The sequence below is a fragment of the Phyllostomus discolor genome, chromosome 7, assembly GCF_004126475.2.
Source record: "Phyllostomus discolor isolate MPI-MPIP mPhyDis1 chromosome 7, mPhyDis1.pri.v3, whole genome shotgun sequence".
Lineage (NCBI taxonomy): Eukaryota > Metazoa > Chordata > Mammalia > Chiroptera > Phyllostomidae > Phyllostomus > Phyllostomus discolor.
This window is the reverse complement of record NC_040909.2, coordinates 54,321,212-54,347,883: the sequence shown is the minus strand read 5'-3', so window position 1 is coordinate 54,347,883 and position 26,672 is coordinate 54,321,212. Positions and strand designations below refer to the sequence as shown.

The following is a 26,672-nucleotide window of genomic DNA, read 5'->3' as shown; positions in this document are numbered from 1 at the left end:
TTGGTACTAGGGTTTGGAAGGGAGGAGGCAATTTTGAAGAAGTGAGCTCACTGTCAGAAGTGACATGGTGTACTACAATAGCCTGAAGGCCAAGATTCCAGTACCTGCTTATAAGTTGTACAGCTTTGTGAAAATTATTTAGCTGCTCTGCAATCTTCAATTGCATTTATTGCAGAATTAAGTTTACCTCTCATACCCCACTAAGCCAGAAGCATCTTAAGGTTAGGAACTCATTTTGATTCAGTGATTTCTCTAGTACCCACATGGCATTTTGCAAAAACTATATTAAAAGAATGATTTTGAATTAAAAAAAAAAGAAAAAGCACAAGGGCTCCATGGTGGTAAGAGCTAGATTTACTTGATATGCAGCAAAGACAGAATAGAGAATAATTCATTCCATTATTCAAGATACATTTACTGAATGCCTACTATATATACTAATATAATATATAGCTTTATATATATATATTATACTATACATGATATATATTTCTAGGTGCTAGAAATACTGCAGTGACCAGAAAACCCACATCTGCATAGATCTTTTATTTTAGTAGGTAAGAGGATAAAGATAAAAAAAATTATAGACAATGCTTGGTAGTGACAAGTGCTAAGGAGAAAAATTATATAAAAAGTGGAGAAAGGACTGGTGTGGAACCTGTAGTGCAATTTTACTAAGAAAACGAGGGAACCCCAAGTGTAGCAAACTGAATCAGGGAAGGGCCTGTGAGTCTCTGTTCTGACAGAAACATAAACAAAGGAAGGTTTTGGTTTGGGAAGAAAGAAGGAAGTAAAACGCATGATATCTTAAATAATTCTGTTACTTTTTCAATTCGGAAAAAAAATACAGACATTGTGAGGTTTAAGACAAACATTCGTCTCTAGGGGAATTCTCACCTCAGCTTCTCTGGGGAGACAGTGTTTTCCGCCCCCGAACAGCCTCTGATTCGCTGGGTGGAGGCGCTACTCTGTGCCTATTGGTCCTCGTGCCTGTCCCCAGAAGGACGGCCATCTCGAGTCCCGCTCCCACCGCGGTACCTTGTGGGAATTGTAGTCACCACTCTGCTCCGACTGGTCGCTAGAGTTTTTGCCCTCTGTTCCCGGCCCCTCAGGCAGCACCCCAGGTGGGCACACGCTCAGGCACTGCTTCTGTCCCGCGCTCCCTCCCTCTGTCTTTCACTTCCCAGCTGCCAAGATCTTGGAAGGTAGGGGCGGCGGGGCAATCACAAGTGGAACAGTGTTTTGGGGGCTTGGGTATGGGTTGCACGCGTGTCCTGTCATCACCACCTAGGCTGCCCAGTGGGGCGGAGCTGGGCCCCCCGCGCAGCTTGTTGGGAGGTGGGGGTGTGGCAAGAAGACCCTCACCTCCCACCCCCACCCCACTCTCGGACCTTTACAGAGCCAGTTAGTGAGCCACGGCCCAAACTCTAACCTGCCCTGCCTCCGCTGCATTTTGTAAGTGGGTAAACTGAGGCACGCCACGCCAGTTTTCCAAGGATGCCTCAGTTCCCGGCCCCGGTGGTGTAGTTGGTACTGGCCGCTTCTGGATGGTTTCTTAGTTTCATAGACAAGTAGCAGGGATCTCTGCCCCAATGTACCTGTGTGAAACAGCCAGCTCTGGGCTCCCCAAAGGGAGGGTAGGGTTGAACGCATACTCGGGACCGGAACCGAGCAGGGCACTGGAAAGGCAGTATTTCAGGAGAGAATTTCACACTTAATTTTCAAAAAACAGAAAGCATCGAACTCGTTATTGTGGGAGAAGTCATTCAGTAGTCTGTTGGACTTCCTACCTATTTCATAGCTTAATGTTTTCATGTGAAAATATTCAAGGATTAAAAGGTATATTCACCTGGGACGCTGGAGGAGAAGGGGGCCGGTTCCTGGAATTGGAGCTGGACTTAAGCTTTCTCTCTAGGATCAAATTCTGCCTCTGCTGTGTGTCCTGGGACCAGCCTCTCACAGTGCTTATCTGGGAAGAAAGAACTTAAGGCTCCCTGCCCATGTGGCACAAAGATGCTACCTGGAGCCAAAATCTAAATGAGGTCTTGCTTGTGAAAGATTGCCCCCTGCATTATTCTGAGGTCTCTCAGACACGTGCGATTGTTTCAGAAAGTCTCGGACCAAAGTCCAGTCTGGGACTAAGGAGGGCCGCCGAGTCTCTCATCTCGCGGCGGAGGCTTCTGGGAGTTTGAGTCCAGTCTCCTGTAGGGGGGTGGGGCGGGCTTGTACTCCACCTCCCAACGTGCCGGGTTCGTGCTTCTTCGAGGTGTCTCCTGGGAGATGAAGTCTCACCTCCAGGGGTTCCGTGTAGCAGCCCTTGACTCGCAAATACGTTAAGCGGCCCTGTGTTGTCTGCTGCTAGCCTTTGGGTCCACCCGCTGTGAGCTGGAACCAGAGAGATATGTTTAGTGAAGATGTCTTTTGTTGTTGTCATTGACTGAATATGCTGTTCCAAGTACTAGATAGGGGATTATTGTATACATTTTTCCCTGAATTAGGGATTAGGCATGTTTTCAAACACAGCTAACAGTTGACAGTGTAAATTACAAAGCATGTTCATATTATCTCTTAATAACATTGTATTTCCCATTTGCAGATGAGGAAAAATACTTGAGAAGATGATTTATCCAGGGTTACACACGTAGTAATAAAAGGAAACATTTAACAAGTAAATAAATATATATTTACATATAAAATATAGAAATATAATACTTTATTATATATAAACATACATATTCTTATAGAAATATATATTTCTACATTATATATACTCATACCACGTATGAATATATAATGCATTCATACAATATATAAATATAGTTCTATAATTATGAATAAAATCATATATACAATATAATATATGAATGTATAATTATATTAATATGTAATATAAACACAATTATTTATATCATGTATAAATACATATTTTAATATATGCATATACTTAATATATAAATATATAGTATGTGTAAATATATATTTACACTTTATTATAGTTAATACTCTCAAAAGCTATATGCAAGATATAACCATTTTCATATGCACTTTATTTTTTATTAACATTTTTTAATTTAATTTTTTAAAGTATTTTTATTGATTATGCTATTACAGTTTTCCCCATTTTTCCCCCTTCATCTCCCCTCCACCCTGTCCACCCAACCCTCCAGCATTCCTCCCCCTTAGTTCATGTCCATGGGTCGTACATATAAGTTCTTTGAGTCCTCTGTTTCCTATACCATTTTTTATCTTTCCCCATCTATTTTATGCCTAGTAATTATGATTCTTCTTTCCTGTTCCTTTTCTCCTCTAGTCCTCCTTTCTTCCTCCTCTCTGAAATCCCTCTCTGTGATGTCCATTTCTCTGATTCTGTTCACTTTCTAGTTGTTTGCTTAGTTTTTGTTTTCATTGTTTTTCTTTTCTTTTAGGTTCATTTGTTGGTAGTTGTGAGTTTGTTGTCATTTTACTGTTCATGCTTTTGATCTTCTTTTTCTTAGATAAGTTTCTTTAACATTTCATATAATAAGGGCTTGGTGAAGATGAACTCCTTTAACCTGACCTTATCTGGGAAGCACTTTATCTGCCCTTCCATTCTAAGTGATAGCTTTGCTGGATAGAGCAATCTTAGATGTAGGTCCTTGCCTTTCATGACTTCAAATACTTTCCAGCCCCTTGTTGCCTGCAAGATTTCTTTTGAGAAATCAGCTGATAGCCTTATGGGAACTCCTTAGTAGGTAATCTCTCCTCTCTTCTTGCTTCTTTTAGGATTCTCTCTTTATCTTTAATCTTGGGTAACATAATGATGATGTGCCTTGGTGTGTTCCTCTTTGGGTCCAACTTTTTTGGGACTCTCTGGGTTTCCTGGAAGTCTGTTTCCTTTGCCAGATTGGACAAGTTTTCCTTCATTATTTGTTCAAATAAGTTTTCCATTTCTTGCTGTTGTTCTTCTCCTTCTGGCACTCCTCTAATTCAGATAATGTTTCAGGTTGTCCCAGAGGTTTGTAAGACTCTCTTCACTTTTTTGAATTCTTGTTTCTAATTTGTTTTGTTCCAGTTGGATGTTTATGTTTTCCTTTTGTTCCCAGTCATTGCTTTGACTCCTGTTTTCCTTCCTGTCACTGTTAGTTCCCTGAATATTTCACTTTATTTGACTTTGGGTGTCCTTCATTTGTTTTATTCATTTTTTGACCAAGCTCAATTAGTTCTGTGAGCATTTTTACTACCAGGGCTTTAAATTCTCCATTACATAGGTTGGCTATCTCCTCACTGCTTAGTTCTCTTTCTGAGGTTTTGCTCTGTTCTCTCATTTGGGCCATATTTCTTTGTCTTGGCACAGCTGATAGGTTGTAAGGGGGCAGGGCCTTAGCTATTCACCCGGGCAGGGCAACCCTCCTTGCTGCACTGCCTTGTGCATGTTGGGGAGGGGCCAGAGAGGGAATGGTGTGGCTCGCCTACTTGTCTCTAACCCCACTTTCCAATGAACTCTTGTGTGAGACTGGGAGTTTCTCCCACCGTGGCACCCACTGTAGTCCACAGCCACCTCTGAGTCTCAGTTTTGCCTTCAGTCAGCCCTGCCCATTCAGCCCACCACCTCACCATGGTTTTCTGAGTCGGCCTGTGAGGTTCACCACCTTACCTATCTGGGTGTTCTGGTTGATATTTTCTTTAATTCCTTGGTTGTCAGAGTTCCATGCAATTTGATTTTCTGGCACTTTTGTTGTTTATTGATTTTAGATTGGTCATTATCCTCCTTTTGTTTGTGCAAGGAAGTGAAAGGTTTCTACCTACGCCTCCATCTTGGCTGGAACTATGCATTTTATGTGTTAGAAAACTAGGACAGTTAATCAGTGTGTCCAAGTTAACTTGGCTTACTGAATAGAAGTGCTGAGATTGTAACCCAGTCTACTTGACAGTCTGTGCTTAGAAGAAGAATTTACCTTACAGAGTGAGAGGGAACCCAGCCTTTCTGAGTACAGGATTTGGAATCTTTCCATTATACAATGTTGCCCCTAGTTAGACACTAAACATTAGAGCAGCAAAAACCTTGGACATCTTTTAAATCCTGGCATTGTAGTAAATGTTCCACAAATGTTATATAGCTTTTTATACCTTTGTTTTATTTTAATTAAAAAATTATCGGTTGATTTTAGAGAGAGAGAGAGAGGAAGGGAGACATAGAGAAACATTGATTTGTTGTTCCTCTTATTTATACACTCATTGGCTGATTCTTGTATGTTTCCTGACCAAGGATCAAACACACAACCTTGGTGTACTGGGACAATGTTCTAACAAACTGAGCTACTCTGCCAAGGCCTTTATTACCTTTAATACCTTTATTACAGAGGTGAAGAAACTGGCTCAGGTGGTAAAGCAGTTTGTCATATGGTTGGTTTGAGTCACAGATGAGACTATACCAAAATATTTAATTTTCAAGTCCAGGATTCTTTTCATTCTATCAGCAGTCAGCTTAGCAGGAACACCAGATGTGAAGCTGTTTAGATAATGATTTCTCTCCTAATTTGTTCTCTTTAGGCCACAGACCAGGACCAATTGTTATAAAGTCTCTTTTCTTATTATTGGTAAGGTTGTAGTATTTCATTAATTCAACACATTTGTTTGAACATGTTTAGATGCTTATCTCTCTTTAGCTACAGGGGCCTCCTGGATGAAATGTAGTTGGAAGGACCTTATAAATCATTGAATCTAACTCATTTTATAAATGAGAGGAGTGAGGTACAGAGTGGTGCATGGTCTTCATCTCAAGCACTTATGTCAAAAGTATCCTGTTTCTGCAAGGAGGCCAGATTTTGGAGGCCTCATAGTACTGTATGTGATCTTTAGGTTCATGATTTCTTCCACTTGGTAAGCTTGTCCTTGCATTATAGCTGTGCATGTATGATGGAGTGCTTTAGGAAATGTTTCTGTGTCCCCATATCTTTGTATGCACACACAGTTTCAATATGCTCCATTTCTATTTTGGAAATTAGTCTTATTTTGGCTCCCAATACTTCTTCTCTTTTTTTCTGTCAGACACTTGAGAACAAAATATGACACTGTGTTTGCATTCACATACATTAAAATCTAATACTCTAACATAGGATATCGGAAATGACCACGAGTTTTCTGAATTATACAAAAGTTTTTTTCCTATTAGAAAATACATTGACCCTTTCAATTACATATTCACAGATAATAAAACAGGCAACCCTCACCTCTTGTGTGTGAAAGATGATTTCTACTTAATAATTACATCATAAGGTAACAGCTTTGTAAATTGGTGTCTAAACATTCCTGAGATAGTCACTATGGGAGATATTCTTCCCATCACCCTCTATTCACCCCCTCCCCCCATCCCATCTAGCACTCTCCCAACTGACACTCTGATTGTTCAGCTTCCAGCACAGTGCATGAGCACTAGTAGACACTGGAAAAAATAATTGCAGAATTGCATTCACAAGCACTCCTGAACTCTGTTCCCACGTTTTCCTTGAATCTCAGTTTTCTCTTTTAATGAAGTTTTGAAATATAAGGTAGGGCAAAAGTAGGTTTATAGTTGTATGTGGAACACAGAGTTTATTCTATTATTATTTATTATTGTATTATTTTCAACACAAACAACTGTCAATGTACTTTTGCCCCACCCTGTATTAGATGTAGCATGTTACTTTCCTTTCAATGTCTACATTGCAGAGAAAAATCTCAGACTTTGAGATCATCCTCTAAGGGGCTATTTCTTTGGGAATGTCAATGTCTGTAATTTCTCAGATGAGAAATAGATCCAAATAGCAAAACATAGCAGACAAGAAATAGAGAGTTGTAGTCTGCAGGCTTATGATTTAATTCCCAGCCCTATCTCTTAGGCTGGTTACTTAGCTCTTGGCTTTTTCTATAAATAGGATAATAAGCATTTTTACCTTAAAGTGATGATGAAGATTAAGTAGGGTACTGTGCTTAAAGCTTTCAGTGTGTTGTCAGGCACTCAATAGCTTGTATTCAATATATGAATAGAACCCCTTCTTTTATTATATGTAAACTTGATATTTGAAAATATATCAGATTTACTCGAGATTTAAACTTGAGTCAGAAATCTATTTTATAAAAGGATTTGCCATTTGTTTTCTTAGAATAGTAAGCCTGGCCATCACATTTAATATATGAAGTTACCCACAACTTTTGATAACCCATCTTGTCAGCTCAGTGACACTCTCTTTTGTGGGCCAAGAGATAGTGAAGCTTTTTGCTCTGCTCTGCCTGCGTAGAGGTTCCTGATCTATGGTTCTATCTGTGTATTAAATCTTGGATTGAAAAGCAGCCTGCTTCTGTTAGTGGGGCCTTCTGTCCACTTCTAGAAAGACCGAGTCTATTCCAGGAGCCTCAGGGTTAAAGTGGAGCAGTTGTCCTCCAGCTGGGGAGAAATCCCAGGTCATGTGGACATGGCAGTGCTCCTTTCTAAAGCTGGCAACTTCAATAGCCATGAAGTTACTGAGAAGGAGGTGAGTTAGAGAAAAGGGGTGATGCAGGGGATAGGGAAGAAAAAAAATGAATGAGGATCACAGCAAGAGCAAATTGCAGATAGACAAAGGAAAGAATTGAGGCCCTCAGCATCCTAAATATGTATTTATTCATCTCATTTATCCTTCTCCTAGCTCTGTGCCAGACACTGTGCCATTATACATTGGAGATAAATCAGTGAATGTGGCTGACTTGGAGGGTCATGGTGGTGAGTGGAAGTACATTCTAGTTGGGAGGAGCTTAGAGGAAGAAAAGAAGGAAGGGATGAAGGAAGGGTGAGTTGGGATTTGATGAGCAAAATGGTCTCTGGGCCTGGGGTATAAAAATCAATGGATAGGGGAGGGGGAGGAGATGAGGCTGCAGGGGCAGGCATGGGTGATAGGCAGAGTCTAATTACCTGTATTGTAAAGGAATTTTGGACTTAATTCAAGGACATTTGGGAAACCACTTAACAGTCTTAAGTAGAGAAATGAAATTATTGGATTCATTTTCTAAAAAGTATAGAGGCAGTATGGATGATAAATTTGTGAGAGGTAATAATTGATGTGGAAAAACTGGGTAGGCATGTGCTTCTTTAACTTTAATGTACATATGAACTTCCTGCTTATCTTAAAATGTGGATTCTGATTCAGAAGACCTGATATGGGCCTGAGTTCCATATTTCAGTATCACAGGCAGATGCTGCTGGCCCAGGGACTGTACTTGGAGTAGCAAGTTCTTAGGAAACTCTTGAGTGTTCTAGGTGAGAGATGATGTGGTTAAAAGAATGGACTCTAGAGGGCAAAAGAGCTGAATTCTGATGTTGGTTCTGCCACTTCCTTTGCTGTGTGACTCTGGGAAAAAGTGTCCCACTCTCTTTGAGCCTCAATTTCCTTATCTGTGAAATAGGGGTTATAATTCCTATTGTAGAGTGATGTTTTAAGTTTTCAGTGAGGTAGTCCGTGGGAAGTGCTTAACACAGTAATTGGCAGTCAATAATGCTAGCTTTAATTTTACTCTGTTATTAATAAAAATCACAACTTTATGCACCATGCTCTGTTTCCTTATTTATCATATTTTGAATACTAGGTGAAATATATTATCTTTAATTGTACTGGTTTTGTTTCTGTCTTGCATATAAAGTCCAGAACTTCTTCAGTCCTCTGTAAAAACTTGAGTATCATGGGCAAATAGATATATTTCTTCCATGAAATTAAGTCTATCTAAATTCCAGGGGAAGAAATCTGGGATCCATAAAGTACCATATTATATCTGGTTAAGATAGGAATTTGAGGCATCTTGCCTCCTAATATAAATTTATTTAGTCCAATTATAGTGACTCCTTTTTCATATAACTTTAACCTGTTTGGACTACTTTGCAACCAGTGATTCTCAGCCGTCTTGCAAGTTAGAATCACCTCAGGCTGGTCCCATCCAGATAAATTAAAATCAGAGTGTGGGAGGCAGGCATTAGTATTTTCTTTTCTGAGTTTCTCAGGTGATTCTGAAGTGCATTTAGGAATGAGAATCACTGATTCAAACAACAGAACATGAAATGAATCAGGTACAATCTAACAGGTGAAAGCATTGGGTGGTGAACAGAATATCTAGAAAGTAGCATTTTGAAGGCTTTGGGAGTGAAGGAGATGTCTCATCACAAATCTCTCATGGAATTTGAACTAACTACAGGTTGTGCCCTGGGGTTCAACCCCCCAGGGGTATCTTTGGGGTTAATTACCAAGGATCCCAATGACCCCACCCCCTTGTGTCTCTTACCTGAGTCAGGATTCTCTTCAAAGTTGAGTTTTAGGCTCTATTTTTCTTCCTGGTATTTAGTCTGTTCCAATTGTCATGGCTGAAAAAAAGTATTAACCCATTAAAACCATGTTCAGAGGTTACTGAATTGCATGCTTTCATCAGCCACGTGAGCCCGTGTTATTGAAAAGGTTTAAACTATTGTTCATAGAAAACACAACCTATTTTACTTATAACATTCTTACATTCTAATCCATTGCAGCTTAAAATGAACCACTTTTAGAGAGGGTACCTATTATAAAGATTTGTTTTCTTTTTTTTTTTAGTTATTTTTTAAGACTTTATAAGAGTTTTTTTTTAAAGATTTTATGTATTTATTTTTACAGAGAGGAGAAGGGAGGGAGAAAGAGAAAGAGAGAAACATCAAGGTGTGGTTGACACTCACATGGCCCCCATTGGGGACCTGGCCCGCAACCCAGGCATGTGCCCTGACTGGGAATCAAACCAGTGATCCTTTGGTTCACAGCCCGCACTCAATCCACTGAGCTACACCAGCCAGGGCAAGGTTTGTTTTCTTTAAAAAAAATTTGTAGGTACCCACACTCTCCAGTTCAGGGTAGAATAACTAAACTAATTTGATTAAATCTTTAATATGCTGGATTATCCATAATATGTGGGAATCTTTTCCTTTTAAAAGCTTTTTTAACCTCACAGAAAATATGTATACTTTGTTTGCATCTGAATATTTATATTTAAAACCCTATATTCAGGGCCCAGAAGCATTCTTGGCCTGAATTTCTCTTACCCTGCATACCATAATTTCACTTTTCAGCATTTCCTGAGCTTCTCTACTCACTAGGAGGCCATTTCACAATGTATAGGCATACATCATTTTATTGGGCTTCACAGGTGTGTTTTTTACAAACTCAAGGCAAAGCCATCCCCGAGCAAAAGATTATGACTTGCTCTATTGCAATAGTTGCTTTATTACCATAGTGTGGAACCAAACCTGCAGTATCTCTGAGGTGTGCCTGTAGTAGTTTTATTTTTCTGCTCTCTTGACTTAATAGGGAGAAAAAGAGAAACAATAGAAAACTGTTTTTGTTGGAGGGTTTAATATAGTTAAAAACTACATATTTTAGGGATATTTTTATGTGTGCTGAGAAACTGGTTAAGAGGCCCAGAAGTATTCTTTTGCAAAAGAATACCTTGATAGTATTCTGGAATTTAAAGACTCTGAATCTTTTTATATATTTATTAGTGTTTCTTGTTTTGGATCTACCTCTTCTTATTAACAATCAGATTTCAATTAAAAATCAGTATATTCTGCATTTTCTCAGACTCATAGCTATTGGAACTAAAACCTATCATAGATAGTGTGAAGCATCAATACTCTCTCATGAAGTTTAATGAACACATATTTTAGTTGGGCATAGGCTGGAGGAGAGTATGGTCTGTAGTCATTTAATCATTGGAGTGTGTGGTATGTAGTAAGAACAAAATTTTCATTTTTGGTAAGACTTGATGTCTTCTTCCCATGTCTTCAGTTTTGAAAAAAAGAATACGTGCTGCAGTTTTATCTCTCCATTTAGTACAGGACAGTACCTGCTTTGTTGTGATAGGGGATGTTTAAGCTATGCCTAGAAGCAGAAGTTTGTGTATGTATTTGGAGTCCTAAGAACAGGCAGAGGAAGGGGCTGGAATCTGCTAGAATAAGGTTGTTTTAACCCTGGAGTGCTAAAGATTCCTGTTCAACCTGTCCTGGGTACTGGCCTGATGAAGCAAAAGGTAGTGTCCAAAGGAGAGCAGGGGAAAGCCTGAGAGATAGAAACAGACGCAGAGTATATGGAAGGGGTATAACAACAAGAAGATGGTTGAGTAAAGGGAAGGGAAAGTGTTTTGTCTTTACAAATATATATGAGAATGGTGCCTTTGTGTCATATGACCGCATGGCTGTGCATGCAGAGAAACCCTGATTAATGGGAGGCCCTGATACCTTCAGAAGAGGGAATTGTTCCTGGGATATAGAAACAATAGGTGCACTGCAGTTTGAAATCCTAGTTTCTGGGTTCTTTTGGCTGAGGGGGTAAAAGCAAGGCCAGGAAGCTTCAGCAGCCCATGGCTACAGATAAATCGGCAGCTGAGGCCCTCTCTGTCTTGGCCCCTCTGAGTGGGACAGAAAAATTCCCCCAAGCTATGGCTTCCTCTAGCCTCTTGAACTTCCAAGAGGCAACAGGCCAAGCTTTCCTTGGCCTAGAGTAATTAGCCATGTTTGGCTTCCTAGTGCAGATACAACAGCTGGGTCCAATTCCCTTGGGCTGGGGACTGGCTGCAACTATGGGCGAAGGTCCAAGTGAGGCCAGAAACTTCTGCATTTCTAACAAACTCCCAGGTGATGCAGATGCTTCTAGTCCACTGGCCACACTAGGATTAGCAAGGGTCTAGATCTTTATGGCTTCTACTATGGATTGTGTTTCTGGAGAGTGTGCCGTTCTGTTTTCATGTAATGAATAGTGTTGTTTAGAGTTCACAGATACATATATTACTCTACATGTGGCTGTACCCATTATCAGGTGTGTGAGCATGGACAATTTCTTGGCTATGTCTATTAGAATGGTGCTCATAATGGTAACTACCTATGGATGTTGTGAGGGGTGAATGAGATTACATGTAGAAAGCCTTTGGCATGTATTAGCTACTCTAATGACTGAATACTAATCAGTGAATGTGATGGGTTTGCACAAGCAGCTTTCTTTACTTGGTATTGGTCAGGTTCTTGTGAGCCTGTATTTGTGTGCTAGTAGCAGCCTACACTAATGGCAGTCAAGTGTGTCCAGGATCTGGAAGCAGGTAATACCTTGCAGTTAAGGTAAGCAGGCAGATGGAGTATGGTATGACAGCCTGGTAATACCCTCTGACCTGTCTGATATCCCAGTTTTAGTTCCTAAGCCCCATGGTTGTTCCTGCCAGTTTGTCTTGGGTATGAGTCATTCCTTATTCAGTTACTTTACTAATGCACTTACTGTTGCCTGTTATACATCAGGCAAGGTGTTAGGTTTGGTTATACATCAGTGAACAAGGCAGGCATAGTCCTTGCCCCCAGGAGTCCAGTGGAGGAGATGGAAAATATGCAATTGAACAAATATAATTATAAATTACCAAGTAATTATAAAATACTGGCAAGAAAGAGTGTAAGGTACAGTGATTGTGAAAGAGGTAACTTATTGAGATAGGGTGGCTAAAGAGGAGGAGGTGATATTTGAGCTGGGACCTAAATAAAGGATGAGAGAGAGGAAGCCATATGAAGAGCTGGTAAGGTGGCATTTCAGGCAGAAGGAACAGCCTTTACTGCAGCCTTAAGGGGACAGAGCTTAATGTGCTCAGAGAGATGAAAGAAGGCCTCTATGGCTCAATCATGGAGATTTAAGCAGGCACTGGCACCAAGTGAGGTTGGTCTGGTCATTACAGGGCCTGGAGGTCAAAGTGTGCAGTTTGGATTGTGTTTCTGGGGAGTGTCCCTGGCCCTGAATCTCATACTGTGGCTGCAGCTTTGCTCTCTGCTGTCCAGACCTCCCTTCTGCTGGCCTGCTCCTCTGAGCACCTGCTGCCAGACTGCTTTTTCCTTTTCTTTTGCCAGACATCAGTTATGATCTTGACTAATGCCTGCCTAATGCCTGCCATCTCCATAGGCTTCTCTTTCACCTGTCAATGTGCTTTTTGGACACGGGTGCCATTTGTGTAACCTGATTCCTTCCCATTTCCTTCACCTGTGTTCTGCCAGAGTGTCTCCTATATCCCCTGCTGCCCTTGATGTGATATCAGACCCATGTCCTTCCTGATCTGGTGCCTCTGCCATGTAGCAGTGAAAAATTAAGAACAAAGTCATCACTGAAGGGGTGCAGAGGAACAGAATGACAGGGACTGAGGGACGAGGAAGAGCAGTTTCAGATCTAGTGATTGGTGGAAGAAGGAACAGCATACAGTTTTTATATGTTGGAATCACAGGTTCAAAGGATTTTTTAAATGATTTAATTAATTTACTTTTTAGAAAGGGGGAAGTGAGGGAGAAAGAGTGGGAGAGAAACATTGATGTGCAAGAAAAACTTGGATCTGTTGCCTGTCATATGTGCCCCATATATGGGGATTGAACCTGAAAATAGGCATGTGCCCTGACTGGGATCAAACTGGTGACCTTTCACTTTGAGGGACGATGCTCCAACCAAGTAAACCACACTGGTTAGGGCTTAAAAGATTTTTTTTTGAAAGGGTTGAAGGAAGCTTGTTGGAAAGCTGGTGTTAAAGAGGGGAAATGACTTGCTTTGGGTCATAGGTAGAGTCAGTGGCAGAATGATGACCTTTCTTTTTTTCTCTGTCTTTTTTTCTAATGTTTATTTATTGATTTTAGAGAGGTGGGGAATGAGAGAGAGAGAGAATGAAAGAGAGAGAGAAACATCAATTTGTTGTTCCACTTATTTATGCATTTATGCATCAGTTGATTCTTCCATGTGCCCTGGCAGGGGATCAGATCTGCAACCTTGGTGTATCTGGATGATGCTCTGTCCAACTGAGCCACCTGGCGGGGGCAGTTTGAATGGTTCTTATGTCAACAGGGACCTCATCTGGGAAGATTCAAAGGTTGGGGTGACTCAATGGTTGAGGGCTGCTGCCATCTCTAAAGTTCCTAACTTACATGTCTGACCATTGATATTGGTTACTTGCTGGAATCTCAGCTGAGGTGGTTAGCCAGAACATCTACATGTGGCTGCTTGGGATTGCTAATTATATCATGGCTGGGTTGTAAGAAAGAGTGCCTCAAAGAGAGTCTGGTGGAAGCTTTTTACCAATTGAGCTATCTGGCCAGAGCCACAACCTTCTTTCTTAGTCTTCTGTAGGTTAGGTCCTATCTTTTGCTTTCTTGACTTACACTTTTTTATAGTTTCTATTTAACCTCTAGGTTTTGATCAATGAGTCTTTCTCTTTGGATTGTAAACTCTACAAAGTCAGGATCAGTGGGTATTTTGCTGATGCTGTCTTCCCAGCACCTGGTCCCCATGTAAGGTAAGTGGTATAGGTGCCTAATATAGAATTAATTCAGTGTTGTACTTAGCACTCTGCATAGACCCATAGACTTCTGGGCTGTCCTCCATTACTTCTTTGATTAATTCAGTCTTGGTTGTGTGGGGGAGTTTAAGTAAGTGAAATCTGCTGAAGTCTGGGACCTCAGACCTTCCTACCATTCCTTGAACAGTACTGCCTCCCATTTCCTCCCCTTATTGGAGATAATGCCTTGTTTATTGCATTAATGTTGCCTGCTTTACCTCTTTAGAAAATTTGTTCCTCCAAGGTCAAGGGTCTTGTTGGCCCTGTTTCTTGATGTATCCCTGTGCATGGGACAATGTGTGGTCTATTGTAGACTGAATGAATTATGTCCTATCACTATCATCAAGATCTAAAAGTCTGGGTTCTGAAGGCTTCTTTCTGCTCCATGCAGATGGGTTATTTATGCTGCACAGATAATTGGAATTTTCAAATGCTGGGGAGTCAATAACTAGCTCATAAGGAAGGGAGCATAGAGAGCCTCCTGTCTGGCTCTGAGGGATGACTTCTGGCTTTGCTTCTCATTAGCTGTGTAATCTTGAGTAAAGTATTCAACCTCTCTGCATGTCACTTTTCTGTAAAATAAAGACACTAAGACTACTAGTTAGGGGTGTCCAACCTTTTGGCATCTCTGGGTCACACTGGAAGAAGAAGGGTTGTCTTGGGCCACACATTAAATACACGGCGATGCATAATCACAAAAAAACCCCTCATAATGTCTTAAGTAAATTTACAATTTTGTTTTAGGGCTCATTCATAGCCACCCTGGGCTGCATGTGGCCCATGGGCTGCAGATTGGACACCTCTGGTAGCTCTTAGAGTTGTTGTGAGAATCAGGTGTGAGGATGACGTAAAGTATGCCTTCACAATGCCTTATGAGTGGTCAGTGCTCAATATGTATTACCTGTGATTGCTGTCATTAAACCTGGAGTGTTGCTCTGTCTACTATTTCTGGCTAGTGGTTAAACAGGCGTGTCAGTTTTCATTTTTAAAATCAGGGATAGGTCTTTCCTATAGTCCTGTGTTATTTGGTGGACTCTCATATTCTCTTTGGCCATCAAATAATGTACAGGCCTTCAAGTCTGGCCATATAAAGTTTACCAAAAATGTTAATGAACAATAATCAGGATTTAGCAGAAAAGATTAATGCTGGTTGATGTTAAAGACAGAGGAATATAAATTAGAAAGCAAACACATCTACCATACTGTAATATTTAAATGCCTTCTCATAAACACTTAAGATTCTCATTAGTCCAACATGAGAAAAATGATAAATATTAATATTTTCCATCAAAGGAAGGCTTAGAAATCAAAGCAGAGTAAACAACTGTTGTAGTTCAAAGATTATATAATGAATGAATTTAAATTTCACACCACCAAACCTCTATTTTAAAAAACTTCTCTGTGAGAGAGTTTAATTATTTTTATCCAGTGCAGAAACTAGGAAAGATGTGCATTTAGAAAGGATTCTTGGGACTTGCTGATTTAGACCATGTTCTCAAAGACTTTGGCTGTGTTGTGATTTGTGTCTACAAAAGAGACTCACATGTGCCTGAGCCAACCTCCTTCTCCATTGATTTCCAGTTCTATTTCAGGAGAATCATATTGGAAATTGGCTCTAGGTAGATCAGGAATTCTTTCCTCAAGCTTCTCTATTATTCCTAGCTCTCAATATCCCAGGCAGTGTGTACAGCAGTCAGTCCTCAGGTCAGGAAGGCATGGAAGGAGGGCTGACAGGCTGATGTGATCACTTTGAAACTGTCAGGCTTTTTCTTCTGCATTTACTCTTACAAAGGTGACTGACTCAGTGTGAATGGCCCTCACCACATCACTGCAAGGACACAGTCCTGGGAGTCAGGACCCCAGGATTTTAGTCCTGGCATTCTCATTGCCTCATGCAGGTCTTGACCCCTTTCCCCATCCATAAAGTGAGGGGCTTGGATCTGATAATTCTAAAATTCTGTGCCACTCTAACATCTTTGTCAGGTACAGAGAGAGCTTCAGGGATCTGATAAGTCCTTCCCCCTACCCTCCCCAGAAGGGAAATTGCCTGACAAAGCGGGCTTTTGGGCCAGACCAACCTATACCTTGCCTAAGCTAATTGACTTAAGTTCTCATCCATTAAATGGAAATAGTGCAAGGTTTTTATAAACACAAGAGATGATGTTTAGCCCTGGCTGCTGTAGCTCAGTGGATTGAGCGTGGGCTGTGAACCAGGCATTGCAGGTTTGGTTCCCAGTCAGGACACATGCCTAGGTTGCAGGCCACGGCCCCCAGCAACTGCACATTGATGTTTCCCTCTCTCTCTTTCTCTCTCCCTTCCCTCTCTAAAAATAAATAAATAAAATCTTTAAAAAATATTAAAAACAAGAGATGATGTTTAGAAAGCATCCATTGCTGTGTTTGGCACATCACAGGAATTTATTGATGATGCTGTGTTGTTATGTTATTACTTTATTATTTTTATTTTTAAACATTATGTTTATATATTGTCTCAGCACTTGTCTGTCTTTTTGTACCTAAGTTTCTTCATCTAAAAATAGGGATAGTAAAAGAACCTACTTCATTGGTTAATTGTGCAGATTAAATGAGATAATACATACAGTATTTTTTGGATTATAAAACCAATAACCCATAATTTGGGAGGAATAATGGTTGTTAATGCTGCTGTTGAGTTCTGTTTACATTTACATTGGTGAAATATTATGTTATTTATGTTATTAAGTATTTTACCACATTTTTTTGCTTTAAAATTTTTTTCCCTATTTTCCTCTAGAACCTAGGTGCATCTTATGGTCTGAAAAATATGGTAGATACTTCCTGGTACATTGTAAGTACCAAATACAAATTAGCAGTGATCTCAGTTATTATTTTTATTACTAATCATAATACATTGAATAAATATTGCTTTTTATAAAGAACTAGATAGGGTAAGGCAAATAGGGATAACTACCTTCTGTAATACCCATGCTAAAGCATATTTCCAGTGGTCCAAAACATCCAACATTTTTCCCCAGCAGCACATTAGTCATTAAATAAATGATGTCAAATTGGGACTTTAAAGTCAATTATGTCTCTCCAACATGGGTTTTTCATCCAGGATGCTGGGGCCTCCTGGATAAAATATAAATATATGAATATATGTTGATATAATATAAATATATTTATATAATATATATGTTATATATTGTGATGTATATACACACATACACAACTTTTTCATCCACTGATGGATACCTGGGTTGTTCCCATGTCCCAGCTATTGTAAATAACTAAAATTGCTATAAACATAAATATATGTGTATATATGAATATATATATTTATATTATATACAAAATACAACATATAAATTTTATCCAGCCATTTCAAAAAATGAGGTCATCCTACCATTTGAGACAATGTGGATGGAAGGCTTTATGCTAAGTGAAAAAAATCAGAGAAAGACAACATACCATATGATTTCACTTTTATGTGGAATCTAAAAGAACATATAATCTCCCCCGACAAACCCACACCAGATAGCTAGAAAAAGATCAGATTGATAATTAGCAGAGGTTGGTAGGTAGGGAGGAGGAATTGGAAGAAGGTGCTCAAAAGGTCCAAACTTCCAGTTATAAGATTTACATATTCTAGGGATGTAAAGTACAGCATGATGACTGTAGTTAACACTGCTGTATGATATATAAGAAAGTTGTCAAGAGAGTAGATCCTAGGAGTTCTCATGATAAGAAGTTTTTCTTTTTATTGTATCTATATGAGATGATGGCTGTTACCTAAGCCTGTTGTGGGAATCATTTCTCAGTAAATTAAACCGTCATGCTGTATATCTTAAACAGAAATAACTGATGTAGTTATGTGTGTCAGTTATTTGTCAATAAAACTGGAAAAAATGTGACATATTTACAGTTGGAAAATGGGGTAAATAGAAAACAATTAAAATTTAAGTTGAATGCAGATAACTTTGGGGATGACAACTGGGAAATAGAAACAAAGCAAGAGATTTGTTTTGTCTTTATTTTTTCTAAAAACTATTATTGTCATTTGATTTTAGTTATTATACATTTTACTTCATAATAAATAAAAATATTTTGTTGGAAGTAAAAAATAAAAATAAAAATAATCTAATATTCCAGATCCATAATTTATCTCCACATGTGAGTTGAAACCAGGTTAGAAAATGCTACTTTTTATCAGCTTCCAATGGGCCAGGTATTAAACTAAGACCTCGGTGTGAATTCTCTCATTTCATCCTTAGAGCAACCCTATGAGATAGACACTCTTTTATGCCTATTTACAGATGAGAAAACTGAAATTCAGAGACGTGAAACAAGTACTTAATAGGACACTCAAGTACTTGGGCTGGGACACAGATCCAGGTCATCTGATTTGGGAACTTGAGCTCTAGAAGCAAATATCCTCAGATGGTAAAACATCAAACCTGCTTGATAGCTACTATTCCTGTATAATGATGTCCAATGGCAAGACAAGGATATACATAGACTTGCTTTTTATCAATGACACAGTAAATTAACACTTATTTATGTTGTTTCCAATATCATTCCTTTTCATCTAAGGGTATGAATTTCAATATAGAATAAACTTATTTAAGGAAATATCAATATTTTTTTCTGAAATCAGCAGCATCAAACTGTATTCATGGAATTTTTAAAAACATACCCCATTTATATAATACAAATTCACCTGGAAACATAAAATTTCCTTATCTGTTTCTACAGCTTAGCTTGCAGCTGTTGGCATCAGTTTATTTTTAAAACAAAAATAAATAGTTTCTTATTACCTTCATTAGGTCATCAGTCAGATATTAGACAAAGTTGATGTCAATGAGGCCAACATCTTGGTCAGAGTGCACAGATTATTCTATGAGAAAGTGCTATTAAAAACTTTTCATATCAAAACTGCATAAGAAAATAAATTCATTTTAGAAGATTTCTTAAAAAGACAGAAATGCTCAAATATAAAATAAAATTGCCATTTTACACCCTTGTAATAGGTAGCACTATCAATATTATAGTGTATACCCTTTCCATTTCTTTAATTACACATGTATATTTGTTAGTTTTGCTAGTTCTCTAAATTGGGATCACACTTTACATATAGTTTTGTTACCTATTTTTCACTCATGAATGTATTGTGTGCCTTTTCCAATGTCATTGGTGACTGCAAAAGTGTTTTTTAGCCTATCCCAATTACTTAACATTGGGTTCCTTACCTCTATTTCTGGTATATATAAATGAAGAATATTTGCATGTAAGCATAATTATATCTATGATTCTTTTCTTAGGATATATTCTCAGAAGTGGGAATGCTAGGCAATATTGTAAGCCATAGGAGTAGCTCTCTCATTTTTTTCACTGCAGGCAGTGCTCCCCTGTGCAACTAGAATCCCCAGTACCCACTTTTTCGGGGCTCTGTTTCCTAGGAAGTTCAGTGAGGAGACTCTGGAGTCAGAAGTTGGTAGGACAATTAACATCAGTCTTTAAGCTCTACTCGATCAAAATAAACATGTTGCATTGCATGTACTAGCTATATAACATGTCCTGTATTAGTATGTTACCTTGTCAGCCAGAATCCTTCCAATTGCAAGTAACAGAAAACTCGATTTACAGAGGTTTAAAAAATAGAGAATTATTTCTCTCATATAACAGGAAGTCTAGAAATGTGAGGGTGGCTGTGGCTTCAGTTCAGCAGCTCAGAAGTGTCAAAGAGAGTGTATCAACAATGTTTTTGGCCTTTTCTCAGTGGTCATGGGATGGCTGTGGCTGAAGCAGGCATTATACTTGTGTTTAGAGTGTCAGTGAGGGGTGAGAGAACATATGAGTGAGACACATTTTTGATCCTGGGAGTGGTTAGCCTGATTTTAAAAAGTGGTGCTGCTTCTTTCTCTTATAGCAGAAGCAAAATACATAATCATTATAGAAAATATATTTAACCCACAATCTCATGATCAGGAGGTAATTGCTGCTCTTATTTCAGTGTTTATCCTTTCAGTTCAGTTATAAATACACAATAAAGTGGGATAATCCATTTATATACTGCCTCATAACTGGCCTTTTTAATTCAGCATCCATCTCTGTGCGTAGCTTCTGGTTGATGCTTTAAAAATTTTACTGAAAAATTAATTAGTGATTTAAAAAATACACCATAGTTTTGGTTAAGATGGAAGTAAACACACCTTGCTTCCTTGCACAACCACAGCAAAAATTACAACTAGGCTATAAAACAAATATCACCCAGAATCATTAGAAAATCAAGCTGTGTGGAAGTATGACAGCTATGAATTAAAGAAGCCACATTCATCCAGACGGGTGGGAAGAGTGAGACATGGAGAGGTGCAGAGAGATGTGGACTTGCAGGGACACAAAATGGGCAGTCCCACACCCATGTGTGGTGGATAAAAATTGGATGGATACCTTGGGAATGAGGGATCCTGGTCCTAGACCAGACTACCCAGCCCAGAGTTCCAGTACCAGGAAGGTAAGTCCCCAAAACTTCTGGCTGTAAAAACCAGTGGGGGTTGGGGCAGTAGAAGAAACTGGGGGATTCTCAGGAGTCTCCTCTTAAAGGGCCTGCAATGGATTTAGGACTTACACAGACTCATTCCTCTAGGCTTCAGCACCAGGGCAAAAGCTGGAAGGGCACCAGTGTCATATGGGGAAAAATGGAAGTATCTGGCATCAAGGCAGTGTACAGAAACAGCTTCCTCCATGACAAAGCTCCAGACAGTGGCATTGTCCCCTCTGAATACTCCTCCCCCCCCCACATAGCCACAGAGTAGGGACATGGTGGCCCTGCCCTGGTGATTGTCTAAGGCTCTGTGCCATCGAAATTACTGAGGCTGTTTTCTATAATAGACCATGCTACTAAGACAGAGAGGCAAAGCACCTCTACCTAAAACACAGAAACAAACATAGGAAGCATGCCAAAATGAAGAGACAAGGAAATATGGCCCAAATGAAAGAACAGAATAAAACTACAGAATAAGAACTAAATGAAACGGAGAAAAGCAATGTATCAGATGCAGAATTCAAAACACTGGTTATCAGGGTGCTCAAGGAACTCATTGGGTACTTCAAGATCATGAAAAAGACCCAGGCAGAAATGAAGGTTGCACTCAGTGAAATAAAGAAAAATTCACAGGGAACCAACAGTGGAGCTGATGAAGCTAAGAATCATATCAATGATTTGGGACATAAAGAAGAAAAAAGAAAACATTCAATTGGAACAGCAAGAAGAAAAAAGAATCCCCCCCAATGAGGATAAGCTAACAAGCTTCTGAGACATCTTCAAACATACCAATATTTGAATTATAGGAGTGCCAGAAGGAGAAAAGAAAGAACAAGAAATTGAGAACTTATTTGAAAAAATAATGAAAGAAAACACCCTGAATTTGGTGAAGCAAATAGACATGCAATTTCAGGAAGCACAGAGAGGCCCAAACAAGTTGGACCTAAAGAGAGCCACACCAAGACAGATCATAATTAAAATGCCAAAAGTTAAATATAAAGAGAGAATCTTAAAAGCAACAAGAGAAAAACAAATATTTACCTATAAAAATATTTATCTACAAATATTTACCTACATAAGACTGTCAGCTGATTTCTCAAATGAAACTTTGCAGGCTAGAAGGGACAGGCAAGAAGTATTCAAAGGGATGAAAAGCAGGGACCTTCAATCCAGATCACTCTATCTAGTAAAGCTATCATTCATAATTGAAGGGCAAATAAATTTCTTCCCAGACAAGATAAAGCCAAAGGAGTTCATCATTACTAAGCCATTTTATATGAAATGTTAAAGGAACTTACTTAAGAAAAAGAAGATTAAAACTATGAACATTAAAATGGTGAGAAATTCACGAGTTTCAACAATTGAATCTAAAAAACAGCAAACAAACAGAACAGAAACAAAATCATAGATTTGGAGATCATTTGGAAGGTTATCAGTTGGGAGGGGAAAGGGGAGAATGGGGGAAAAGATGTAGAAATTAAGAAGTTTAAATTGGTAGGTACAAAATAGACGGGGGGATGTTAAGAACAGTATAGGAATTAGAGAAGCCTAAGAACTTATATGCATGATCCATAGGCATGAACTAAGGAAGGGGACTGCTGGAGGGAATGGATGGTAGAGGATGGAAGAGGGCAACAGGGGAAAAATTGGGATAACTGTATAAGCATAATCAATAAAATATATTTAAAAATAAAAAGGCACTAAGAATATTATTCTGTATCATTGAGTATTTGTGTAATTTTTAACAACTGCATATCACTCAGTTATTTGCCTATTCCATTTTTCCTTTGGTTATGCACATGTAGTTTTTTTCAAAATTTTCACTATGACAAATAATTCTGCAGGACATCTTTGTGTGTGTGTGTGAAAGTCTCTTCTTATTTCCTTAGATAAATTTCTTTCAGAAATCAAGTCACTCAGTACAAGGAAATGCCAGTTTTAAGGTCCTTGATGTACTCATATATCACCAAATGACCCTCCTCAAATGTACCATTTAAAACTACGTTGTTTTAGTTTTTTTCTATTTATTTTATTTTTAAAGTATATTTTATTGATTATGCTATTACCATTTTCCCAATTTTTTCTCTTCTTTATCCCCCCTCCTTCCTGAGCCCCTCCCACCCTCCAGCATCACCCCCCCCCGCCCCCGCCCGCCACTTAATTAATGTCCATGGGTTGTACATATAAATTCTTTGGCTTCTCTGTTTCCTATAGTATTCTTAAACTGCCCCCCAATCTATTTTATGCCTACCAATTATGTTTCTTATTCCCTGTTACTTATTACTTTCCCCCCCATTGTTTCCCTCCACTTCCCCACTGAAAATCCTCCAAGTGATCTTCATTGCTGTGACTTTGTTCCTGTTCTAGTTGTTTGCTTAGTTTTTATTTTTTAGGGTCAGTTGTTGATAGTTATGAGTTTGTTGTCATTTAACTGTTCATAGTTTTTGATCATCTATTTCTTGGATAAGTCCCTTTAACATTTCATTTAATAGGGGCTTGGTGATGATGAACTCCTTTAATTTTATTTTATCTGGGAAACACTTTATCTGCCCTTCCATTCTAAGTGAAAGTTTTGCTGGATAGAGTAATCTTGGATATAGGTCCTTGCTTTTCATGACTTCAAATACTTCTTTCCAGCCCCTTCTTGCCTGCAAAGTTTCTTTTGAGAAATCAACTGATAGCATTATGGGCACTCCTTTGTAGGTAATTCTCTCCCTTCCTCTTGCTTCATTTAGGATTCTCTTCATCTTTAATCTTGGGTAACTTAATGTTGATGTGCCTTGGTGTGTTCCCTTTGGGTCCAACTTCTTTGGGACTCTCTGGGCTTCCTGGACTTCCTGGAAGTCTATTCGCCAAATTGGGGAAGTTTTCCTTCATTATTTGTTCACATAAGATTTCAACTTCTTTCTCTTCCTCTTCTCCTGGCACACCTATGATTCGAATGTTAGAATGTTTAAAGTTGTCCCATAGGTTCCTAAGCCTCTCCTCATTTTTTTTGAATTCTTGTTTCTTTACTCTATTCTGCTGGATGTTTATTTCTTCCTTTTGTTCCACATTATTGATTTGAGTCCTGGTTTCCTTCCCTTCTCTGTTGGTCCCTGCTTATTTTGTTTTATTTCACTTTGGGTAGCCTTCATTTCTTCCTTCATTTTGAGACAATATGCGACCATTTCTGTGAGCATCTTGATTACCAGTGTTTTGAACTCGGTGTCTGACAGGTTGGCTATCTCCTCATTACTTAGTTCTTTTTCTGAAGTTTTGGTCTGTCCTTTTATTTAGGCCATATTTCTTTGTCTTGGCTCATCTGCTTTGCTGTAAGGGGGTAGAGCCTTAGGTATTCTCCAGGGCAGGGCAACCTTCTTTGCCGCTTTGTGGCACTGTCTCTAGGGGAGGGGTCAGAGAGGGAACAATGCTATTCACTTATTCCACTCTAGCCCCACTTTCCAACAAACTCTTCTGTGAGTTGGGAGCTTCTCCTGCTGTCCAACCCCTGCCATATTTTACAGCTAGTTTTGAGTCTTTAGTTTCCTGTTCAGCCAGCCCCTCCTCACCCACGTAGTCCACGGCCTTGCTGCATGAGTCCCCTCTGTTCAGCTGCGTGTCTCTCATCTCCATCCCTCCTAACAGTCTGGGTGAATGTTTCTTTAACTCCTTTATTGTCAGAGTTGCATATAGTTTGATTTTCTGGCAGTTCTGTTTGTTTATTGTTTTTAAATTGGTTGTTATCCCTCTTTTGGTTATGCAAGGAAGCAAGGTGTTTCTACCTACACCTCCATCTTGACCTGAACAAATAAAGCTAGGTTTTTATTTTTAATAGACTTAAATTTGTTGAGTAGGTAATATAATCATCTGGTTCAAAAATCAAAACAATACAAAAAGGTATAAAGTGAATTTTTTGTTTCTGTTCCTATCACCATATCCCCATCTCTGTCCCCATGTCCCTTAGGGTAGTAATTTTTATTATATTCTTTTGCATCTTTTCAGTATTTTTATACACACAGGCAAATATTTATATAAATTATTTTCTTTCCTTTCTTACAGTATATAATAGACACTACTCTGTACCTTCCTTTATTTGGTTCGACTATTGTGAACATTCCATAGTTTATCTATTCTCCTGTCTAGCCTTATTTGTAACCTGTGTCTTTTCAGCCAAACAAGGCCCAAGTGAACCGTGGTATCTAGTCCTGAAGCTCTGCCAAAAAAGGAATAGGTAGCTGTATCTTAATTTCCTAGACCTACTGCCTGGCCTGTTTCACATTTTGGCTTTGCCTCCTAGGGTGTAGTTGGCAGTGTTTGAACTAATTTGAGTCCAAGAGAATTGCAAAGGTAGGCTTACCTTCTTTTGAAGACCCAGTGGCTGCCCTTCTCCCCTACCTTTGACAGGGAGATATTTTCATGTTCTTGTTTGGGAAAACAGCACCTGGTCCATTCTTATCCAAGGGATGGTGACTTATACAGAAATTATCTCCTGTGTATTTTTTAATGAATTTAATGTCATAAGTTCCAGGCCCATGGTATGCTCCCAAAAGACTCAAGGGGAGAATCCTTCCTTGCTCCTTCTAGCCTCTGGTGGCTGCCAGCATTCTATTCCCTTTACTTGGCCTTTTCTGTATATTTTCCTCTTCTCTCTATCTTACTTCTCCTTCTGCCTTTCTTTTATAAGGACACTGGTCATTGTAGTTAGGGTCTACCCTGATAATCCAGGATGACCTTACCTTTGATTCTGAACTTCAATCCATATACAAAGACCCTTTTTCCAAATAAGGTCACATTTTCAGGCTCCAGGGATTTGACACAGATAGGCATATCTTTTGGGATATGTGAACCACTTCAGGCTTTGATTTTAATGCTCTGATTCCAGAATCTGTGCTTTGTCCTTCTATGTCATATCCTGTGAAGTGTCACAGGAAAGTCCATTTTCTCTTCCATGTGAGCATAAAAGACTGGGGCTTTCTCAGTCAGCATTGCATCTTCATTCCCTTGCACTGAGAAAGTGCTCAATAAAACAGAATGGCTTTATCAGTGATTGTGTATATGAAGGCAATTTTTTGTGTCTTTCATTACTTTTCTCCAGGCTGAATCTCCCTGGGTATTTCAATTCCATTGTTCATTATATGAAATTCAGATCATCCTCCTACCTGCTTCTGGTTGTCCTCTTGTAGGTACTTTCTAATTTGCCCAATTTTCCTCTTAAAATATGCCTTCCAGATTGAACTCTAGATAAGATCTAAGTAATAGGGTAGAATTGGACTGTTAATTCTCATAGTTTGTGTGCTATATTTCTTTAAAGTAGCCCTAGGTTGTGTTCATTTTAGAGCAACTGCTAAAGTCATTGCAGGTCATTAGTAGCTAAAGACATTGAAAACAATTTTTTTTGGCCTTGGCCAGGTAGCTCAGATTGTTATTGTCCCAATATGTCAAGTTTTCAGGTTTGATAACTGGTCGGGGCACATACAATAAGCAACTAATGAATGCATAAATAAGTGGAACAACAAATTGATGTTTCTCTCTCCCTCTCTCTCCCTCCCTTCCTCCATTTCTCTAAAATTAATAAATAAAAATTAAAAAAATTTCCCATACTAGTAGCCCTATGCAGTCATTGAGTTTTTAGAGCCAAATTCAGCTTTTAGTTATGTTAATGCAAATTTTTAATGGTTCTGAGGATGGATTTTGAGTTTGAAAAGAAAATAGTCCAAATGTCACACACATTGGGGTTTAGAAGAAAGCATGAACATGTTCATGAATAACTTCAGTTTCCGCTTTCCATTCCAATTTGTTGAACCCATGGAAAAAAGTTGTGTAT

The 26,672-nt window shown here is 39.0% G+C and overlaps 1 protein-coding gene across 1 annotated transcript in view; it reads left to right on the top strand.

Annotated features, from left to right (window-relative positions):
* The first annotated feature begins 596 nt into the window (after positions 1–596).
* FHIT (fragile histidine triad diadenosine triphosphatase) overlaps positions 597–26,672 on the top strand; it is a 1,459,115-nt gene continuing 1,433,039 nt past the window's right edge. The window contains exon 1 of the mRNA XM_028518409.2: positions 597–1,205. The gene's annotated coding sequence lies outside the window, so the exon portion shown is untranslated. The remainder of the gene's footprint in view (positions 1,206–26,672) is intronic.